Here is an 8,216-nt window from a genome sequence, read left to right on the forward strand (position 1 = left end):
ACTGTAGCTGTTTCAGCAGTTTAGATTTTCCTCCGACTGTCAGACGTTTCCAAACATCAAGTAGGAATTCAAACCATTTCTATATTGTAAATACATGTATAAACAATTGAAAAATGGATTTAAAAAAAAAAAAAAAGAAAAAAAGCGTCAAAAATTTGTTGTATACGAATCGGGTCAACAAAAGTCCCTTTTTCACAACCCGGGCGAAGAAGACGAACAAAACGGTCTGTGATGACCCGTTTTAACAATCCGATTGCAGGTAGGCGGGTCGTCATAAACCCAACCAATGTATGATACGGGATCCCTGGATTCATGTATAGTATGGGTAGTTCGACCCATGCACAAAACGGGTCCAACAACAACACCAATACCACCACCACCACAATAACGATGATGATGACGATGATTATAGTATTATTATTATAATTAATAATCATAATAATAATAATTATTATCATAATTAATAATTATAATTAATTAACATGAATGTTATTATAAGAAAATTACATTTAATTACCAAAAACTGTCATAAATTAGTTTTAGCAAAGAAAATAACCAAAAATTATTTTTCATAGTTATAATTGCAGTATTAAATTACCAAAAACAATCGTTATTTTATAATTAACAGTAATTACCTTCTAACATTAATGTTAAAAAATTACCAAAAAAATAATGGTTAACAGTAATATAATTAACAATAATATAATTCAAAGTAATTAACAGTATTTTTAATAAAAACAGTATGAACAGTATTATTAGAAATAATGTATTTATTAATTACAATATTTTTAATAATTACAGAATTTTAATAATTAACATTATTTTAATAAATATAGTATTTATTAAAAACAGTTAAAAATAATTACAGTATTTTAAAATAAATAACAGTATTTAATGGTATTTTTAATTTACAGTATTTTATTAATTAACAGTATCTATTACAAAACCGTATTAGTAATTACAGTATTTTAGTAATTACTGTATTTATTAATTAACAGTATTTTAATAATTAACAATATTTTATTAAATACGGCATTTATTAAATATAGTATTAATAATTACAGTATTTTAATAACATTATTAATTAACAGTATTTTCAATTACAGTATTTAGTAATTAATATTATTAATTAACCGTAATTTCAATACAGTATTATTAATTAACAGTAATTTCAATAAACATAGTATTTTAATTAACAGTATTTATTAAAAATAATGTTTTTATTAATTAACAGTATTTATTAAAAATAATATATTTATTAATTAGTAGTATTTTAATAATTAATGTATATCTATATTAATTAATTAATTATTTTAATTTATATTTTTAAAATAGTGACTACAATATTTTTTGTTGCAGGCTCAATAATAGTGTTGACACGGTTAAAAAGGTTCAACATTATTTTAATAAGTTAGAGATTAAATGACTTTATCTTTTATGTGAACATTAATGAACACTAACTTTCTCTTCCATGATTTAAATTGTTTATGATTATTTCCATAAATTATGTAATTGGCTTTGTTTTGAACATTCTTATTATAGTATTTTTGTCAAATTGATGGGACCATTATTTTGATTTTTTTAATTTGTTTATAAGTCTTTATTTGTTTTAAAAATATAAAAAAGTAATCATTGTCTATTTTGATTAAATTAATAAGGATACACGGAGAGTGAGAGAACTTTGGGTTTTTCAATATGCACGTTAGTACCAATTTAGTACCCAAAATTTGAAATGCCACAATTTAATACCCACGGTTAATAGTATATCACGTGAATTCATGTGATATTTAAAATTTTTAAAAATGTCATAGACACACTGCTCATTATCTTCGTTCTCCCCTTATTGACCCAGAAGTTGGCGTTTACCCAGAAACACACTGTTCATTATCTTCTCTATGTGCTCTCTAGGACTCACCTTCTTTGCACCACTCAGAAGCTCAGTCCCTACTTTATCCTCACAAACCTATATATGGGATAAGTCCTACATTTCTTAATCCTGTTTGGTATGGGGAAATCGCCATTGTCGAATCTCTCCCTGGCGTTGGCTACCTCCTCACCCAATCTCGCCTTCAATTCCTCTTGAAATACGGGTATCCGTTTAAATATTGAGTACCCGCTGTCAGTTTCCCCTTCCTCTTTTGGAGATTCCTGAAGCGACTTTTCCACCAGGACTTCCCGCAGTTGGAGGAGTAGAGAGTATGATGGGTTCGTCGGATCATCGAGGTAGGAGAACACAAGTTGGTGTTCAATAATCTTCAAGATTTCCTTCTTGCAGAAACGGGTTTCGAGCATCGACCCGTCTTCACCCGTGTACAGTGTCTTCCTTATTGCTTGGTTGGCAATGTGTTTCATCACTTCCTTCATGTTCTCCTCCAAATGCCGAAGATCAATCGCCTGGCAAAGTGCCACCATATACGTTGCTGACATGAGCTTTAAGATCTCTATGGCTTCTGCGCTCTTCCTTGCGGAGATCAAACCGAGGGAGTTGACGTCCTGGTTATGTTGTTCTGCGCTTTGGACATGCGTGGTGACTGGGTTGGCTAGGTATTGAAGCTCCGAGTAGTATGCTGCCATGGCGATCTCTGCACCTTTGAACCCGTAGTCCTGGCTCGGGTTGGGCCCACCGCTTAGATTGGAAGGCAATCCGTTGTTGTAGTAATCATAGACGAGCTCGGAGAATTGAGCAAACATGAGCTTTCCAATGGCTGCGATGGCGATCCCGAGGTTATCCATCGAGACCCTTTTTGGCGTTCCTTTGAAATTCCCTCCGTGCAGAGCCATGTCGCGAGCCACACCAATCAATGGGTTGTCATTAACAGAGTTGATTTCTCGCTCGAGACCATGCAAATCACTTCAATCTGTGGCCCAAGCCATTGAGGGGAGGTCCTGAGCGCGTAGCGATCCTGCTTGGGCTTTGCAAGTGGGTCCTCGTAACGGGCCTTTGCCTCTTTCATGTAGTCGCTCTCGTCCAGAAGGAACTCCATGATGGCCGCCGATTCAATTTGGCCGGGATGGTGCTTCAGCTCATGGGTCAGCGGATTAGTGAACTCGGGCTTCCCGTGCATGTCTTAGCAGAACAAGGCCGAGAGAACTTCAACAAGGAGAGCCAATATATTCACATCGAAACAAACTATGGCAGCAACAGCAGAACCGACTGCAGTCCCATTCACTAGAGCTAGACCTTCCTTAGCCTGCAGCTCAAACGGAGAAGGGATTCCAGCTCGCTTAAGTGCCTCCAAGACCGTGATTTCTTCGCCGTCCGGGGTGACTACTTTCGAGTTATGCCTGTCGGTTAGCAAGCCTGCAATGTAAGACAGTGGCACGATATCACCGGAGGCGGTGATAGTCCCTCTCGAAGGCAACTTATGAATCAAGTTTTGGTTCATGAGTTTGGACATGGCTTCCAGTATCTCCCACCTTATCCCGAAGTAACCTTACATCAGCGTGTTTGTGCGAACGAGCATTCCCGCTTTGGCGTAACTGGAAGGAAGATTCTCCTTCCCGATGACACTGGCCGGCCAGCTCATCGCCCAAAGACATCCAAGCTGCCGCTGCCACATTTGGCGAGCAACCATTGAGAAGTAGTCATGAAGCCAACGCCGAAGGCGGGCCTAGCGAACAGGAACCGGAGTTTCTTCCAATCACTCACTCCCCATCTCTCACCACCACATTCGAAGACACCCAAGAATATTACAGGAAGATGTTCTAACCTTCCCAAGGTTAGTGTGAATATGATCTTCATAGGGTTGGTTTTGAATTTAGGAGGTAGGTTGATAAAGAAAATTAGATGATACTTCAAGGACATTTTTGTCTTTTCACATGCCATTTAACAACTGGTTAAGCACAAGATTATCGCGTTTCGAAAGTTCGGGTATTAGATTGTCGCGTTTTAAAGTTCGGGTACTAAATTGGCACTCGGCCTAAAGTACAGGGTACCTATCGGGAATTTTCCCTAATATAAATAGGTTGATGTTAAACTGTCAAACATAAAATAACAAAAATAAAAATATTATTTTAAAATTTATTAATTTAAAAGTCCACTAAACTTCCACTTAAAACTAATAAATATTAACAAAACTTAGTAAAAATAAAAACACTAATAAAAATTAAACCTAATAATAAGAAATTTAAATAAAATTCCACTAATAAAATTAAAAACATTTCAATTCCACTTAATAAAAAAACTTAATGAACACTAATAAAAAAGAAATTTAAATACAAAAATATTAATTGATAGTTTTAATAATATTATGATTTAAATATGGGTTTGATATATTGCAAATAGAACCTGTGTTCTAATGTTGTATTTTGTTTTGTTTATTCTTTTTTATTTTATTAGATAACTTTGTATTAATATAATTTTAATTAACTAATTAATTAATTATATTGTTAAAATTAATAATTTTTATGAGTTGAGTTGAGACCTTTATTGTGCATAGTGTCCATACTAACTAAGAGACGTATATAAAATAGAAGACTCATTAAAATGATATATAATAATAATAATAATAATAATAATAATAATTTATATATAATTTGAAACCTAATAACTATAATTAATAAAAATTATTAAAGTTAATACAAATATTAAAATTTAGCAAGTTATTATCTAGCAACTATTAAAATTAGTATAATTAATATTAATAGGATAATTAAAATAATTAAAATATATATAATAAAATTGGATGGTCCATGTTAGCAATCCTCTCCTTTCAGCATAGGTATTTATCGATTTTATCCTCTTTTGTATTTTTTTCTTTTTTTTTTTGCTTTAAAAATATGAAAACATAATCATTGTTATGTCATCAATAAATCTGTCCACACTATTATCAAGATATTATATTATTAAAGAAAGAGAGATATTATTATATTATTAAATAGAGACAATTAAGAGAGAGAGAGAGAGAGAGAGTAAAAAAGAACTATTATATTACTAAAGAAAGGGAGAGAGATATATTATATTATTAAGGGTAAATTACAAAGACCCCCTGTACTTTGTTTTGCGACAAAGACCCCCTTGTACTATGACCGTGAGACAAAGACCCCCTTCCATTAGCCTTCCGCCCAAAAATGCTATTACAACATTTTTTAATCCCCATACTACCCTTCTAATAACTAGACAAGAAAAACATTGTTCATCTTCCCCGACCTTCCGATACTACCCTTCCGTTCCTTCACATTTCTCTCTCTCTCCCTCTCTCTCCCCTGATCTCTCTTCTTGCCCTTCTCCTCAACAACATCAGGATTGAACCCATTTAATTTAATCCTGACCTCTCTTTCCATTATTGCTTTCTTCAGATCCCCATCACTCTCTCTCTCTCTCCATTTGCAATGCGTATCTCACGGGAGGTCAAGGTTGTGAAGCTTAAGATAGAAGAAGTTGAGTACCTGCATAGAAGATTTATGGGCTCCATTGAGTTCTTTCCTCATGACATAGACCGAATCCTGAGGAACAAGCTGAGCTTGGGTACGTGGGTTGCTTACCCATGAGGCAAGTCATGGGATGAGTTGAGATCAGCTGGGCTTCTCCCTTCTAGCTGGGCCATGATCAGTGTATGGAATAGCGGAGGCATATTCTAGCTAAGGGTAGGCAAAGCACCTCTTTCTTGCCATATCCGTTCGAAGAGCTCGAGAATGATGGATCGAATCTTCCCCTGCTTGAGGATACTGGCCCTGCCAGATGTCTTCCACCCCCTTCGCTTCTATTTCATGTATGGCATGCGTGGAGAGGGTCGAAGGTCTGGCGAGTTGGTTCCTGCACTATGCCGGTTTGTACATAACATGGCTACTGAATGTAAGGATTGTAAAGTAATCGTAATGGAGGTAGGGGTTGCGACGCAGTGAGACTTGAAGAAATCCCACGTTAGAAATTATTATCCTGCCCTGAAGACTTGTGGTGCATAAAAGCATTGAGAAAGGAAGATCAACATACTGTAATGGGATGGACAAAAACCCCAACCACAACTACAAGAGGACTCTTCGTCAACCCTAGAGAAGTTTGATTTTTGATGATTATTGAATCCAAAGGGCAAAGTGGCCCTACAACTACTACAACCCAACCCCCACTCAGATGTAAAATCTGTGTGCTGCAGTCCATCTCCATCCCAAACCCTCCTTATGGGATGCCTTGCTCTTGTTCCTTTCAATTCCACGACATAGAATCTCAAGAGATCTCTCTCTCCATTACTGTGTACATGAAACGGGCTAGGCCAAAGCGTTATAGGTACACACAAAGATGGCTTGAGCATGCCGATAGGAAGGTAGCAGGAGACTATTCTGAGTCGTGTATCTAGGCCAAGGTAGAGGAGCTCGGCCTTGTTGCTGTTGGAGGAGAACCTCCTCAATAAGTGAAACCCATGGTGGTGGAATTGGAGAAATTAGTTTCAGCTAGGAGAGAGAAAGAATGAGAGAGGACGGTGAGGGAGGGGAAAAGAAGAGGAGAAAGGGAAAACAATAGGTTAAATAGGTTTTAAGAGAAAAAGGGCAAAAAAAAAAGAAAATAGAAAAAGTTTAGTAGGGTATTTTGGTAATTTATTGCATTCTGTCATCTTACATAACGATCAAGGGGGGTCTTTGTTTCATGGCCATAGTACAGGGGGGTCTTTGTCACAGACCCCATAGTACGGGGGGGTCTTTGTAATTTACCCAATAGAAATAATAAGAGAGAGTAAGAGAGAACTATTATATTATTAAAGAAAGAGAGAGATGGACATTAGAGTTTTCCAAATCTTCTCATCTCAATGCATATTACAATACATTTAATAAAGATATTTAAGAGAGAGAATACTAATATAACATAATACAATAAAGGTCTATTTGGCTCCCATGTGTGGATGCCTAGAATCTGAATTAGAACTACCAATTATTTGTTTCACAAGAATGAGAGAATAGGATTCTGATTCCCATTCTTGGGGGAATGGAATTCTCATTCGAGAGTCTATTGTTAAGGAGTAAAGAACTCATGACAAAAAATCCCCCAAATCCCAATATTAATAAAATAATAAAATATTAATAAACTATTAACAAGATATTAGTAAAACAGTGATAAAATAATAGTACTATAAAATAATAAATTATTAATAAAATATACAAAATTGATTTTTTTAGTTTACTCCGATTCTAACTCCAAATGAACCAAACAATAGCAATCGGAATCCGATTTCAATTCTCAACTAAACCAAATAGGCATTAGGAAGAGGTGATTTTGATTTTCCATGAACCAAAAGGACCCTAAAATTAGTTTATGTTTTATTAATTTGGAACTTAATAAATAAAATTAATAAAAATTTACTAAAGTTAATAAAAAAGATTAAAATTTAGAAAGATTTTATCTAGCAACTATTAACAATTAAGAAATTAATAAAAATTAGTATTAATAGATAGCCTAACCCAGCTAGACCTATAAATTTTTAGGCTCGAGCAAATATGGAATAATCATATTCGAAGTGTAATTGGGTATCGAACTTTTGAAGTCCAATGATGGTCCTAATGGATAAGGCCCAAGCTAAGCAATCCCTAATAAGCTCAACTTGGAAGTAATATACATATATGGTAAATATTATTATATATAATATTTAAAATATTTAAGTAATATTTACAAAAAATTAAAACATTTAATCAATAATAAAGTAAAATAAATAAAATAGAACACTAACAAATAATATAGAAAAAACAATTATTTTATTAAGTAATTAACAATAATTTATTATTTTTGTTAAAAATATTAATATAATTAATCTAAATTACTAAATTAGTAAAACATTTTTGTAACAAATTATTAAAATAAAGATTAATTTATTTTAAACAACATTGCATTCTTTCCTTAATTATAAGTTTTAGTTATTTCACTTTCCTTGATAAATTCCATACGGGTCCCCACTAGTTGAACTATAAAGTTTGCGTTGTTGATTGATATTTGTAAGATTCCTGCTACTTGAAATTACCTTACCTGTACGAAATAATTTGTAATACCGAATCACCGAACCTTACCTTTGAATGCAATTTTACAATGTTCAAAAACATGATCAATGATTTACAAACGGAATCCAGACAAATCAGGACCCTGGAGTCTGGAGCACCCATCTGTGGCAATGTGACACTAATCACTGCCGATCAATGTTGTCAGAATCAGATTGAACATGATGGTCAAATAGTTAACTCTCTAACTCCCAGTTTTTTACAGGCTTAACTACTGAGAAAAGTACTTGATTGACTAA

General features: G+C 34.0%; 2 pseudogenes; one reads left to right on the forward strand and one right to left on the reverse strand.

Annotated features, from left to right (window-relative positions):
• Window positions 1-1,840: 1,840 nt before the first annotated feature.
• On the reverse strand, window positions 1,841-3,575 carry LOC104611976 (phenylalanine ammonia-lyase pseudogene; annotated as a pseudogene).
• A 1,756-nt stretch (window positions 3,576-5,331) lies between these two features.
• Window positions 5,332-6,372, forward strand: LOC148803640 (putative N-acetyltransferase HLS1-like pseudogene; annotated as a pseudogene).
• The last annotated feature ends 1,844 nt before the right edge of the window (window positions 6,373-8,216 follow it).

Source organism: Nelumbo nucifera, chromosome 1 (assembly GCF_055504915.1).
Source record: "Nelumbo nucifera cultivar China Antique chromosome 1, China Antique-T2T, whole genome shotgun sequence".
Taxonomy (NCBI): domain Eukaryota; kingdom Viridiplantae; phylum Streptophyta; class Magnoliopsida; order Proteales; family Nelumbonaceae; genus Nelumbo; species Nelumbo nucifera.